The sequence below is a fragment of the Macaca fascicularis genome, chromosome 11 (assembly GCF_037993035.2).
Source record: "Macaca fascicularis isolate 582-1 chromosome 11, T2T-MFA8v1.1".
Lineage (NCBI taxonomy): Eukaryota > Metazoa > Chordata > Mammalia > Primates > Cercopithecidae > Macaca > Macaca fascicularis.
The window spans coordinates 48,813,725-48,829,638 of NC_088385.1; positions in this window are offsets into that span (position 1 = coordinate 48,813,725).

The following is a 15,914-nucleotide window of genomic DNA, read 5'->3' on the forward strand; positions in this document are numbered from 1 at the left end:
TTTTTTTCATATGTAAAATAAAGGAGTTAAAACTACTGTCACAACTAAGGTCTCTTACAAGTCTAAGGCATTGTGATGTTTTTAAATGCCTCAACTGGATGGATCCTCAAAGAGACTGATAAGAACTACTCCACTTGCAAAAGTGATGGCAACAATGTATTTTTAAATAAAAAGAAAACTAAATCAAGCACTCTAAAAATACCCCATGCTGCAAATCACCATTTCACTAGATTGTAACCTCCATCACTAAAAAGTAAGCCGCACCTCTAAATCATGAACAAAAGGGACAAGAACTTTTATTGTCTTTATTGCTGCATCTCCAGCCCCTAGAACAGTGTGACACATAGTGGGCGCTCAATAAATATTCTGAGAATAAATACATCCCCTTATAGCCAGGTTAGCAGGCAATACAATAGTTAGTATTCCCAGCTACTTGGGAGGCTGAGGCAGGAAAATAACTTGGGCCCCGGAGTTCGAGACCAGCCTGAGCAACATAGCAAGACCCTGTTTCTAAAATAAGTAATCAATATGTTCACTTGTGTTACAATTCTTGAATGAGATTTTTTCTTTCATATTGGGATTTACAAACTGTTAGGCATATTGCTTGCAGTGGATGGTCAATAAATGCCAGAATTAACATTTATCCTTCAAAATGAACTTTACAACTCCGCACATCCTTGTCGATGAACCAGGAACCTAGTTTATGTGGAGCGCAGAATCACATGCCCTCGCACTATACCAACTGCCTCCCATTTATTGGTGTTTCTCTTAAAAAAAAAAAAAAATCTGCCTCTACTAGGCTTACATGGAGACAGTAGTACAGGAGCTATTCCTGCCATTTCACCACAAAAAGCCACACCTTTCCTAAAGTGTTTCTCTGCTAGCTGTAAGAGTGGCTGTTGTGGAGAATAAAGATTTTATTACTAGAGTGGCCCAGGTGTCTTTTCAATACATTAACAGAATTCAGTACTTTAGAAATGTAATTTATTAGGGTCACTTGTAAAGTGACAAACACTAACAATCGTTTTTAACAATTTAACAATAAAGTGTTGAAGTTTTCTGATTATTTACTTTTTTGTTGTTGTTTGTTTGTTTTTGTGTGTGAGCCAGTCTCACTCTACTGCCTGCGCTGTAGTACAGTGGTGCCATCATAGGTCACTACAGCCTTGAACTTCTGGGCTCCAGCGATTCTCCTGCCTCAGCCTCCCAAAGTGCTGGGATTCCAGGCATGAGCCACTGTGCCTGTCCTTACCTTAATTTTTAAAAGGTAAATGAGGGCAGACGCAGTGGCTCATGCCTGTAATCCCCATACTTTGGGAGGCTGAGGTGGGTGAATATCTTGAGCTCAGGAGTTGGAACACCAGCCTGGGTCATATGGGGAAACCCTGTCTCTACAAAAAATACGAAAATTAGCCGGGTGTGGTGGCATGCACCTGTAGTCCCAGCTATTCGGGAGGCTGAGGTGCGAGGATCACTTGAATCCAGGAAGCAGAGGTTGCAGTGAGCCAAGATCACACCACTGCACTCTATCCTCAGTGACAGAACGAAGCTCTGTCAAAAAAAAAAAAAAAAAAAAAAAAAAAAAAAGGTAAAGCAATCTTTACTTTCCCCAGTTACTGAGGAAGCTGACAGCTGAGGCAGGGAGGATTACGAAACTGAGCAGGTCAAAACTCCTGTGCAGCGCCAGGCGCAGTGGCTCACACCTGTAATCCCAGCACTTTGGGAGGCTGAGATGGGCGGATCACCTGAGGTCAGGAGTTTGAGACCAGCCTGGTCAACATGGTGAAACCCCATCTCTACTAAAAAAATACAAAAATTAGCCAGGCGTGGTGGCACACGCCTGTAATCCCAGCTACTCAGGATTCTGGGGCAGGGAGAATTGCTTGAACCTGGGAGGCAGAGGTCGCAGTGAGCTGAGATTGCGCCACTGCACTCTAGCCTGGAGGACAGAGTGAGACTCCATCTCAAAAACAAAAACAAAAAACTTCCATGCTGATCAGCTGTGGGATCATGCCTGTGAATAGACACTGCACTCCAGCGTAGGCAACATGGCAGGGACTATGTCTCTATAAAATAAATAAATTAAAATTAAAGTAATCCCTAGGCCATTGATATAATAATATCCGTTCCCATTCCAATATGCTTCCTAGGAGAGACTGGAGTAGGTACTGAAATTGTGCATGTGATTCTGTGTACAGGTGAACCGTAATCTGTTCTCTCTGGAGACTGAATAAAAAGATTGAGAGTCTGTCTTAGATCAAGAGACTGACAGTGGGCCAGGTGCAGTGGTTCACACCTATAATCCCAGCACTTTCAGAGGCCAAGGCAGGAGGGTCTCTTGAGCTCAGGAGTTCAACACTAGCCTGGGCAACATAGCGAAACTTCGTTTCTACTAAAAAACAAACAAACAAACAAACAAAAAACATTAGCCTGGTGTGGTGGTGCACATCCGTAGTCCCAGCTACTTGGGAGGATCATTTGAGCCCAGAAGATCGAGGCTGCAGTGAGCTATGATAGTGCCACTGCACTGCAGCCTGGGCAACAGAGTGAGACCCTGTCTCAGAAAATTAAAAATTAAAAAAAGGAGACAGCAGGATCTCAGAGGCCGTAGATCTTCTGGTTAGTCTTGAGTTTATTAGCCAAACATAATAACAGCAATAAAAACTATGTATTGATGTTGTATACAGTTATTAGGCAACAGGAGCTAATACCTGAAATGAGAAGTACCCTCTTGTTTATTAACTGGAATTTGAGAGAAAATGGGTTACCTAAGGGAGAAATGAGCTATAAACCTTCCCTGAGAGCGGGAACTCAAAGTATAATAGTAAGCTACAATGGTAAAACCAATCATGTTTTGAAAGATGGATTTGTGTGGTTTTTGTTTGGTTGACTGGTATCTAATTTTGTTAGTTATAAAAGTTATATGTCACCAGTTGTACAGTATTTGTTTTCTAGAGTGCCATACCAAAGTACTGCAGACTAGGTGGTGTAAACAACAGAAATTTATTTGCTCACAGTTCTGAAACTTAGAATTCTGCAGTCAAGATGTCAGCAGGGGGCCGGGCGCAATGGTTCACGCCTGAAATCCCAGCACTTTGGGAGGCCGAGGCTGGCAGATCATGAGGTCAGAAGATCGAGACCATCCTGGCTAACACGGTGAAACCCCGTCTCTACGAAAAATACAAAAAAATTAGCCAGGCACGGTGGCAGGCACCTGTAGTCCCAGCTACTTGGGAGCCTGAGGCAGGAGAATGGCATGAACTTAGGAGGTGGAACTTGCAGTGAGCTGAGATCACACCACTGTACTCCAGCCTGGGCGACAGAACGAGATTCCATCAAAACAACAACAACAACAACAAACCAGATGTCAGCACAGCAGGGTGATTTCTTCTGAGGCCTCATTCCTTGGCTTGTAGATGACCTGCTTTGTCTTGAGTGTTCTTCTCTCTGTGTGTCTGTGTCCTAACCTCCCCTTCTTATAAGGATACTAGTAATTGGATTAGGGCTATCCTAATGACCACATTTTAATTTAATCACATCTTTAAAGACTCTGGATTAGGGCTATCCTAATGACCACATTTTAATTTAATCACATCTTTAAAGACTCTTTGAAGACTCCAAATGCAGTCACATTCTAAGATACTGGGGGGTTAAGACATAAACATATGAATTTTGGGGGAGGGAAAGACATGGTTCAGCCCATAATACTAGTGTCAAGTTCAGCAAATATATGTGTGTATATATATATATATATGTAAATTAACATATCCAGTGCCTTGTTATAACACTCCTGGTACAGGTTCGCAATCCTTATCTGAAACCCTTAAAGCTGGATGTGTTTTATAAGTAAGGCATTTGGGAATTTTCAAAAGGCAGTTGACACAAATAATACATAATTACCTAACACTTTGAGTGGGTTCTGAGATAGTGCCTCTTAATCAAACACACTAATATTTCTGAAAAACATAAATATTCATACTAAGTGGGAAAATTAATGTCTGTAAATCATCTCACATCAGTTCTACTCAGGTTTTGCTGCTAAATGATAAAAGGTAAAATATAAAAAAGGTTTCAATTTTCAGTGCTTCTTGGATTATGGGATTGTGGACAAAGGATTATGGATCTGTAAAAATTTGAGTAAGAATTAAGATTACAAAAATTAAGATTTAAAATATCCACATTATTTGACCCAGTAATTCTATTTTGACAAATATATCCTAAAGAGACAACCTGAAATGCATAAAAAGTTTTTCCACAGAAATAGCCATGAAGTTATTTTAATGTACGTTTAAAACAACCTGTATGGTCATCTGAAGAGAAATAGTTAAATAAAGTATGATCTAACCAAAGAACTGGATTTTAAGAAGTCATTAAAAACAATGTTGGTGAATAATTTGTAACAAGAGGCAATGCTTCCGTTGTAATGTTAAGTGAAAAAGGCAGAATCTAAAATTGAATAAGGATATAAAAAGCACAAAAAACACTACAAGGAGACACACCTAAATATTAATGGTAACTTGTCAGTCTCTCAAGTTCTTTTTTCTTTTCTTTTTTTTTCTTTCTTTTTTTTTTTTTTTCTTTAAGACAGAGAGTTTTGTTCTTGTCGCCCAGGCTGGAGTGCAATGTTGTGATCTCTACTCACTGCAACCTCCACCTCCTGGGTTCAAGCATTTCTCCTGCCTCAGCCTCCTGAGTAGCTGGGATTACAGGCGCCTGCCATCAGGCCGGGTTAATTTTTTGTATTTTTAGTAGAGATAGGGTTTCACCATGTTGGTCAAGCTGGTCTTGAACTTCTGATCTCAGGTGATCCACCCACCTCGGCCTCCCAAAGTGCTGGGATTACAGGCATGAGCCACGGCACCTAGCCTTTTTTTTTTTTTTTTTTTTTGATTGAGACAGGGTCTTGCTCTGTCACCCAGGCTGGAGTGCAGTGGCGCAATCATGTCTCACTGCAGCCTTAAGTTCCCAGGCTCCACCAATCCTCCCACCTCAGCCTCCCACGTAGCTGGGACCATAGGTGCATGCCACTACTCCTGGCTAATTTTTGTATTTTTGGTAAAGATGGGGTTTCACCATGTTTCCCAGGATGGTCTCAAACTTCTAAGCCCAAGTGATCCACTCACCGGAGCCTCCCAAAATGCTAGGATGTACATGCATGAGCCACTATGCCTGGCCCAGTCTCTCAACTTCATTTCAGCACAGTATTGCCCATTTTTTACAGTTTGCCTCTAGCCTTTTGTTCCTTCCTTGCTCTCAATTCTCTCCCCCTATATTTTTAGCCTTCCCCTCATTTTTACTCCCCTTTCTAATTGCTCTCTATGGTATCCCATGGTCTCACCTTAACTAATGGCACCACCAACCAGCTCTCCATTTCTCCTGCATTTCCTCTTTACTCCAAACCAGCCCAACACTAGATTCAAAGTAGCCTCTCGTGTCTACACATTGACTCTCATCCACCTTTCCCAAATCCAGGAAGTAGTGTGATGGGAACATAAGATTCGTTAATGAAGGACAACCTTGAACAGGGAACTGGGAGTCATTGTTTCAAGACTTTACCCCACCCCTCTGAAAGGGGAGCACTGTGGCCCACTGGTGCTGGTGTCTCTGACAAGGTCTTATTCAGCTGGTTCTGCAAATACCAGGAAAACTGCAAAGTGGATTCTGCTTCTGCCAAAGAAAGGAACTGCTGCTGCTGGAGCGATGCTTGGAGGAGCAGGGAGAGGACTGGATGCCAACAAAAAGCCAACAAGAAGCAAACAGAAGAAAAGCAAATGCCGGGGGTGGTGGCTCACACCTGTAAGCCCAGCTCTTTGGGAGACCAAGGAGGGTGGATCATCTGAGGTTACGAGTTCAAGACCAGTCTGGCCAACATGGTGAAAACCCGTCTCTACTAAAATACAAAAATTAGCCAGGCATGATGGCGAGTGCCTGTAATCCCAGCTACTCAGGAGGCTGAGATAGGAGAATCGCTTGAACCCAGGAGATGGTGGTTGCAGTGAGCCGAGATCTTACCACTGCACTGCACTCCAGCCTGGAAGGCTGAGCGAGACTCCGTCTCAAAAAAAAAAAACAAAAAAAACAAAAAACAAGTCCCTTCTTTCTCCAGCTGTGCAGCCTCCTGCTGGTACCCCTTGGCTGAGCCAGGTGGAGCAAGAGAACAAAGTGAAAATGGTGTCCCAGAGTATAGCTGAGTACTAGCTCCCATCACAAAGCCGAGTGTAGCATGGAGGGTGGGGTGGGGCTGACGGACGATGACCTCTTTGACCACTCAGCATCACACAAACTTTTCTACACGTATTTAAACTTCTATACAATGAGACATTTCTACCATTCCCCTAGATGCAACTATCCCATATACAAAGACATTCTCATCCACCCCTAAAATGAGGAGACACTGTGCCCCAACAGTCATTATATCCACACTAATGGATATAATCACACCGTCCATCTCCACACTATTTTAATAACTCCTTAAATTCAGTCACAGTCTTAACTGGTTTTCTGTTACTGAAATACTAAATGTTATAGTTTAACCTCCAACAAAACTTATATTAAGTAATAAAAGGAGGACGAGGAAGAATAAAATAGTTCATACTTACAAATGCACACACATACATGCACACACATAAGCAATGAAGAAAATATGTGTAGCTGCTACGTCCTCCTTTCTGTAACTAGTCATGGGACCACAGTTGTTAGTTATAACTGTGTCCCACTAACCATTCCCTGTTACCCCTTACTTCAGTCAAGCCCTTAGCAACGCTGAGTTCTTTGCCTGATGAGGTGACCCAAGCCTTCATTCCTGAAGTGTCTAAATGCTCAGTAGTCCTGACTTGGTTTGGTTACTGAAGTCTCCATTAACTTTTACTATTGGACATTGAAGTACTAAGAGGTACTCTGAAGAATACCCTAGGCTGAAGACATAGTGATTTTTTTTTCCCTTCAGTTTTTATTTTAAGTTCCAGGGTACACGTTCAGGATATGCAGGTTTGCTACATAAGTAAAGTGTGCCATGGTGGTTTCCTGCTCAGATCACCTTGGTATGAAGTCCAGCATCTATCTGTTATTGTTCCTGATGCTCTCCTGCCCAGTAATTCCCACTCCAACAGGCCCCAGTATATGTTGGTCCCCTCCCTGTGTCCATGTGTTACTATTGTTCAGCTCCCACTTATAAGTGAGAACATGTATGTTTGATTTTCTGTTCCTGCATTAGTTTGTTGATGATAACAGCTTCTAGAGCCAACCATGTCCCTGCAAAGGATATGATCTCGCTCCTTTTTATGACTCATAGTATTCCATGGTGTATATGTACCACATATTCTTTCTCCAGTCTATAATTGATGGACATTTGGATTGATTCCGTGTCTTTGCTATTGTGAATAGTGCTGCCATGAACATAAGCGTGCATGTATCTTTAGAATATAATGATTTATATGCCTTTGGGTATATACCCGGTAATAGGATGACTGGGTCAAATGATATTTCTGCCTCTAGATCTTTGAGAAATTGCCACACTGTCTTCTGCAGTAGTTAAACTAATTTACACTCCCACCAACAGTGTAAAAGCATTCCTACTTCTCCACAACCTCACCAGCATCTGTTGTTTCTGGACTTTTTAATAATTGCCATTCTGAATGGCGTGAAATGGTATCTCATTGTGGGTTTGGTTTGCATTTCTCTGACATAGTCATTTTTATCCTTGCAGTGTATCAGTAACCCAATTTTGCCTTGAATCTGGTTCAGTCTCCCCATCCAATAAAGCAACGTTCTTATCTATCTTTAGTTGGATGACACGAGGAGTACTCAATATCCAAGTGGCAATTTCATCATCCAATTCAATAGAACCATTGTTGTGGCCTTTCATGAAAGCATTTCTACTCTGGGAATCAAGACCTCCAGGTTAGTAGGGTGCAATGCTATGGGGATGGAAAGCAAAATTTCTGCAAGTAGGCATAATAGTGAGAACACCCACTCCCATTTCCATCAGTCTCTCTTTTTTTCATACTTTAAATTCTAGGGTACATGTGCATAACGTGCAGGTTTGTTACATGGGTATACATGCACCATATTGGTTTGCTGCACCCATCAACTCATCATTTACATTAGGTGTTTATCCTAATGCTATCCCTCCCACAGCCCCCCACCCCTCTACAGGCCCTGGTGTGTGATGTTCCCCTCCCTGTGTCCACGTGTTCTCATTGTTCAACTTCCATTTATGAGTGAGAACATGTGGTGTTTGGTTTTCTGTCCTTGTGATAGTTGGCTGAGAATGATGGTTTCCAGCTTCATCCATGTCCCTGCAAAGAACATGACCTCATCCTTTTTTATAGCTGCATAGCATTCCATGGTGTATATGTGCCACATTTTCTTAATCCAGTCTATCACTGACGGACATTTGGATTGGTTCCAAGTCTTTGCTATTCTGAATAATGTCACAATAAACACACATGTGCATGTGTCTTTTTAGTAGCATTTATAATCCTTTGGGTATGTACCCAGTAATGGGATTGCTGGGTCAAATGGTATTTCTAGTTCTAGATCCTTGAGGAATCGCCACACTGTCTTCCACAATTAATTTACACTCCCACCAGCAGTGTAAAAGCATTCCTATTTCTCCACATCCTCTCCAGCATCTGTTTCCTGACTTTTTAATGATCGCCATTTTAACTGGCGTGAGATGGTATCTCATTGTGATTTTGATTTGCATTTCTCTGATGACCAGTGATGATGAGCATTTTTTCATATGTCTGTTGGCTGCATAGATGTTTTCTTTTGAGAAGTGTCTGTTCATATCCTTTCCCACTTTTTGATGGGGTTGTTTTTTTGTTGTAAATTTGTTTGAGTTCTTTATAGATTCTGGATATTAGCCCTTTGTCAGATGGGTAGATTGCAAAAATTTTCTCCCATTCTGTAGGTTGCCTGTTCACTCTGATGATAGTTTCTTTTGCTGTGCAGAAGCTCTTTAGTTTAATTAGATCCCATTTGTCTATTTTGGCTTTTTTTTTTTTTTTTTTTGCCATTGCTTTTGGTGTTTTAGTCATGAATTCTTTGCCCATGCCTATGTCCTAAATGTTATTACCTAGGTTTTCTTCTAGGGTTTTTATGGTTTTAGGTCTGACATTTAAGTCTTTAATCTATCTTGAATTAATTTTTGTATATGGTGTAAGGAAAGGATCCAGTTCCGCTTTCTACATATGGCTAGCCAGTTTTCCCAGTGCCATTTATTAAATAGGGAATCCATTCTCCAGTGTTTGTTTTTGTCAGGTTTGTCAAAAATCAGATGGTTATAGATGTGTGGTGTTATTTCTGAGGTCTCTGTTCTGTTCCATTGGTCTATATATTTGTTTTGGTACCAGTACCATGCTGTTTTGGTTACTGTAGACTTATAGTATAGTTTGAAGTCAGCTAGCTTGATGCCTCCAGCTTTTTTCTTTTTGCTTAGGATTGTCTTGGCTATGTGGGCTCTTTTTTTTGGTTCCATATGAACTTTAAAGTAGTTTTTTCCAATTCTGTGAAGAAAGTCATTGGTAGCTTGATGGGGATGGCATTGAATCTATAAATTACCTTGGGCAGTATGGCCATTTTCACGATATCGATTCCTCCTATCCATGAGCATGGAATGTTCTTCCATTTGTTTGTGTCCTCCTTTATTGCATTGAGCAGTGGTTTGTAGTTCTCCTTGAAGAGGTCCTTCATATCCCTTGTAAGTTGGATTGCTAGGTATTTTATTGTCTTTGCAGTAATTGTGAATGGGAGTACACTCATGATTTGGATCTCTGTTTGTCTGTTACTGGTGTATAGGAATGTTTGATTTTTGCACATTGATTTTGTATCCTGAGACGTTGCTGAAATTGCATATCAGCCTAAGGAGATTTTGGGCTGAGACAATGGGGTTTTCTAAATATACAATCATGTCATCTGCAAGCAGAGACAATTTTACTTCCTCTTTTCCTAATTGAATACCCTTTATTTCTTTCTCTTGCCTGATTTCCCTGGCCAGATCTTCCAACACTATGCTGAATAGGAGTGGTGAGAGAGGGCGTCCTTGTCTTGTGCTGATTTTCAAAGGAATGCTTCCAGTTTTTGCCCATTCAGTATGATATTGTCTGTGGGTCTGTCATAAATAGCTCTTATTATTTTGAGATACGTTCCATCAATACCTAGTTTATTGAGAGTTTTTAGCATGAAGCGCTGTTGAATTTTGTCAAGGGCCTTTTCTGCATCTATTGAGATAATCACGTGGTTGTTGTCGTTGGTTCTGTTTACGTGATGGATTATGTTTACTGATTTGTGTATGTTGAACCAGCCTTGCATCCCAGGGATGAAGCCCACTTGATCATGGTGGATAAGCTTTTTGATGTGCTGCTGGATTCAGTTTGCCAGTATTTTACTGAGGATTTTTGCATCGATGTTCATCAGGGATATTGGCCTAAAATTCTCTTTTTTTGTTGTGTCTCTGCCAGGCTTTGGTATCAGGATGATGCTGGCCTCATAAAATGAGTTAGGGAGGATTCCTTTTTTTTCTATTGATTGTAATAGTTTCAGAAGGAATGGTACCAGCTCCTCTTTGTACCTCTGGTAGAATTCGGCTGTGAATCTGTCTTGTCCTGGACTTTTTTTGGTTGGTAGGCTATTAATTATTGCCTCAATTTCAGAACCTGTTACTGGTCTACTCAGAGATTCAATTTCTTCCTGGTTTAGTTTTGGGAGGGTGTATGTGTCCAGGAATTTATCCATTTCTTCTAGATTTTCTAGTTTATTTGCATAGAGTTTTTAATAGTATTTTCTGATGGTAGTGTGTTTCTGTGGGATCGGTGGTGATATCCCTTCTATCATTTTTTATTGCATCTTTTTTATTCTTCTCTCGTTTCTTCTTTATTAGTCTTGCTAGCGGTCTATCTATTTTGTTGATTTAAAAAAAAAACAGCTCCTGGATTCATTGATTTTTTGATGGGTTTTTTTGTGTCTCTATCTCCTTCAGTTCTCTTCTGATCTTAGTTATTTCTTGCCTTCTGCTAGCTTTGAATTTGTTTGCTCTTGCTTCTCTAGTTCTTTTAATCGTAATGTTATGGTGTTGATTTTAGATCTTTCCTGTGTTAGATCTTTATGGTGTTGATTTTAGATCTTTCTTGTGGGCATTTAGTGCTATAAATTTCCCTCTACACACTGCATTAAATGTGTCCCAGAGTTTCTGGTACATTGTGTCTTTGTTCTCATTGGTTTCAAAGAACATCTTTATTTCTTCCTTCACTTCGTTATTTACCCAGTAGTCATTCAGGAGCAGGTTGTTCAGTTGCCATATAGTTATGTGGTTTTGAGTGAGTTTCTTAATCCTGAGTTCTAATTTGATTTCACTGTGGTCTGAGAGACAGTTTGTTGTGATTTCTGTTCTTTTGCGTTTGCTGAGGAGTGTTTTACTTCCAATTATGTGGTCAATTTTAAAATAAGTGCAATATGGTGCTGAGAAGAATGTATATTCCTTTGATTTGGGGTGGAGAGTTCTGTAGATGTCTATTAGGTCTGCTTGGTCCAGAGCTGAGTTCAAGTTCTGGACATCCTTGTTAACCTTCTATCTTGTTGATCTGTCTAATATTGACAGTGGGGTGTTAAAGTCTCCCATTATTAATGTCTGGGAGTCTAAGTCTCTTTGTAGGTCTCTAAAGACTTGCTTTATGAATCTGGGTGCTCTTGTATTGGGTGCATATATATTTAGGCTAGTTAGCTCTTCTTGTTGAATTGATCCCTTTACCATTATGTAATGGCCTTCTTTGTCTCTTTTGATCTTTGTCAGTTTAAAGTCAGTTTTATCAGAAACTAGGATTGCAACCCCTGTTTTTTGTTTTTGTTTTGTTTGCTTGCTTTCCATTTGCTTGGTAGATCTTCCTCCATCCCTTTATTTTGAGCCTATGTGTGTCTTTGCACGTGAGATGGGTCTCCTGATTACAGCACACTGATGGGTCTTGACTCTTTATCCAATTTGCCAGTCTGTGTCTTTTAATTGGGGCATTTAGCCCATTTACATTTAAGGTTAATATTGTTATGTGTGAATTTGATCCTGTCATTGTGATGTTAGTTGGTTATTTTGCCCATTAATTGATGCAGTTTCTTCATAGCATTGATGGTCTTTACAATTTGGCGTGTTTTTGTAGTGGCTGGTACTGGTTGTTCCTTTCCATGTTTTGTGCTTCCTTTGGGAGTTCTTGTAAGGCAGGACTGGTGGTGACAAAATCTCTCAGCATTTGCTTGTCTGTAGAGGATTTTATTTCTCCTTCAGCTTAGTTTGGCTGGATATGAAATTCTGGGTTGAAAATTCTTTTCTTTAAGAATGTTGAATGTTGGCCCCCACTCTCTTCTGGCTTGTAGGGTTTCTGCCAAGAGATCCACTGTTAGTCTGATAGGCTTCCCTTTGTGGGTAACCTGACCTTTCTCTCTGGCTGCCCTTAACATGTTTCCTTCATTTCAACCTTGGTGAATCTGACAACTACGTGTCTTGGGGTTCCTCTTCTCGATGAGTGTCTTTGTGGTGGTCTCTGTATTTCCTGAATTTGACTGTTGGCCTGCCTCCGAGGTTGGGAAGTTCTCCTGGATAATATCCTGAAGTGTGTTTTCCAACTTGGTTCCATTCTCCCATCACCTTCAGGAACACCAATCAAACGTAGATTTGGTCTTTTCACATAGTCCCATATTTCTTGGAGGCTTTGCTTGTTTCTTTTCCCTCTTTTTTCTCTAATCTTTTTTTCTTGCTTTATTTCATTAATTTGATCTTCAATCAATGATACCCTTTCTTCCACTTCATCAAATCAGCTATTAAAGCTTATGCATGCATGACAAAGTTTTCGTGCTGTGACTTTCAGCTCCATCAGGTCATTTAAGACCTTCTCTACACTGTTTATTCTAGTTAGCCACACATGTAACCTTTTTTCAAGGTTTTTAGCTTCCTTGCGGTGGGTTAGAGCATGCTCCTTTAGCTCTGAGACATTTGTTATTACCAACCTTCTGATGCCTACTTCTGTCAATTCATCAAACTCATTCTCCATCCAGTTTTGTTCCTTGCCAGTGAGGAGCTGCGATCCTTTGGAGGACAAGAGGCACTCTGGCTTTGGGAATTTTCAGCTTTTCTGCTCTGGTTTCTCCCCATCTTTGTGATTTTATCTTTGGTCTTTGATGTTGGTGATCTACAGATGGGGTTTTGGTGTAGATGTGCTTTTTGTTGATGTTGATGCTGTTCCTTTCTGTTTGTTAGTTTTCCTTCTAACAGTCAGGTCCCTCAGCTGCAGGTCTGTTGGAGTTTGCTGGAGGTCCACTCCAGACCCTGTTTGCCTGGGTATCACCAACGGAGGCTGCAGAACAGCAAATATTGCTGCCTGATCCTTCTTCTGGAAGCTTCATCCCAGAGGGGAACCTGCCTGTATGAGGTGTCTGTTGGCCCCTACTGGGACGTGTCTCCCAGTTAGGCTACATGGGGGTCAGGGACCCACTTGAGGAGGCAGTCTGTCCGTTCTCAGAGCTCGAACACCATGCTGGGAGAACTGCTGCTCTCTTCAGAGCTGTCAGACAGGGACATTTAGGTCTGCCGAAACTGTCTGCTGCCTTTTGTTCTGATATGCCCTGCCCACAGAGGTGGAATCTACAGCAAGGCAGTAGGCCTTGCTGAGCTGCGGTGGGCTCCACCCAGTTCAAGCTTTCTGGCCTCCTTGTTTACACTCAGTTGGAAATGCAGAAATCACCTGTCTTCTGCGTCAATCTCGCTGAGAGCTGCAGACCAGAGCTGTTCCTATTCAGCCATCTTGGAACTTATCCTTTTTTTTTTTTTTTTTTTTGAGATGGAGTCTTTCTCTGACACTCAGACTGGAGCACAGTGGCACAATCATGGTTGGCTGCAACCTCTGGCTCCTGGGTTCAAGCCATTCTCCTGCCTCAGCCTCCCCAGTAGCTGGGATTACAAGCATGAACCACCATGCCTGGCTAGCTTTTGTATTTTTAGTAGAGACAGGATTTTACCATGTTGCCCAGGCTGGTCTCAAACTCCTGACCTCAAGTGATTTGCCCACCTTGGTCTCCCAAAGTGCTGGGATTACAGGCATGAGTCACCATGCCCAGCCCCATTTCCATCTCTTGATTCTTGTATTTATTCCGGCTGTAGGAAAGACAGCACCACATATTGGTCTCTGATTCAAAACACACACTGCCTCTTGTAAGATAGCATGGCTTTCTTTCAGGACATTGTCTTTAAACCAACTGAGTCTTCCGTAAGCCATTACACTTTTCTACTAGGCCAGATGTTTCTGGGTGAAGGAATACATGGTATGACCTGTAAATTTTATGGGCATAATCCCATTGTTGTATTTCTTTTGCTGTGAAATAATCACAAGCACTGTTGTGCAGAATACAATTAAAATGAATAGGGCATTTTATGAGTCCATGAATAGTGGTGCCAGTATTATAGGCAGGGAAGGTAAGTCCATATTCAGAATATGTGTCTATTCCACTGAAAAGATCTCTGTCCACTTCCATGAGGGAAACAGTCCAATATAATCAACCAACCACGAGGTGGCTGGCTAACTTGTCTCCCCAAGGAAGGGTGCCAAATTAGAGACCCAGTGTTGGTTTTTGCTGTTGGCCAGTTAGTATTGTTAGCAGTAGCAATGTAGCTAGGCTATAAGGTCAGCCTTTGTGAGAACATCATATTGCTGAGCCCATGCAAAGCCTCTATTCTGGACAACATGACCAGTTTGCACATGGGTCCATTGAGAGATCACTAGGGTGACTGGGGAAAGTGGCTGACTGACATCAAGAGAATGAGTCATTTTGTTCATCTGATCATTAAAAGTTTCCTCATCAGATGGTGCCATTTGATGAGTATCTACATGGGGCACAAATGTATTCACGTGGAGTGTTTCAACCATCCTGAAAGGTCCATCCATCCACATACCTCTTCCTTAGATCTTCTTCTATCAATCTTCCAATCTTGTCCTCTCTGAGTCCTTGATCATCCAGCCCAAATGTTAGCAACTGCCCATGAATCAGTGCTGATCCACACTTCTGACCATGATTCAGTCCAGACAAGGTGGACAACAAAACATGTTGCTCTAAATTATGCTCATTAGAATTTCCCCCTACTCCTGCCCTTCAAGGCCACCTCTCATTGGGACCGTAATGATGTAACCATCCACCTCTGGTTGGTAACAGTACATCATGTACAACCATTTGTATACCAGGCCTGGGATTTTCCCCTCTCAATCAGTTGTAAGAAACTCCTTATAAAGTAATAGATATGAGTTGAGAGAGGAACAGTTGCTGTTGAAGGACTCTTCATGTAATTACCTATTTCCTATTTCTGCATAAGTCTGATATATGCCATTTCCACTTGATGAAAGATTGCTGCCATGTGTATCCAACCTTATGGCTTGGTGGTCCAGATAGCACCCATTTCATAAAGGGAAGCTCAGTTAACATTGCCACTTGATGTCCCATAGTTAGGCATTCAGTCTCTACCCAGGGCTAAATAGCCAGACGAGGGCTGTTTCTGAAAAGCTCAAATAATTATTTGCAGAAAAGGGCGTGGATTTGGTCCAAAGCCATAGAGGTCTATATGATGATTTTCCTTTGATACAAAGGGTGTCGGCTTACTATATAATAGAGTTAGAATTTTATATGTAGAGCCATTTCAGTATTCAATATCGCCACTCCCAGGGGTAATTTTTATTTTCTTGTTAGAAAACTTTTGTTTAAAATATGTTGTTTTGGGCCAGGAGCAGTGGCTCATGGCTGAAATCCTAGCACTTTGGGAGGCCAAAGCAGATCATGAGGTCAGGAGTTCGAGATCAACCTGGCCAACATGGTGAAACCCTGTTTCTACTAAAAATGCAAAATTTAACTGGGCATAGCGGCAGGAGCCTGTAATCCCAGCTACT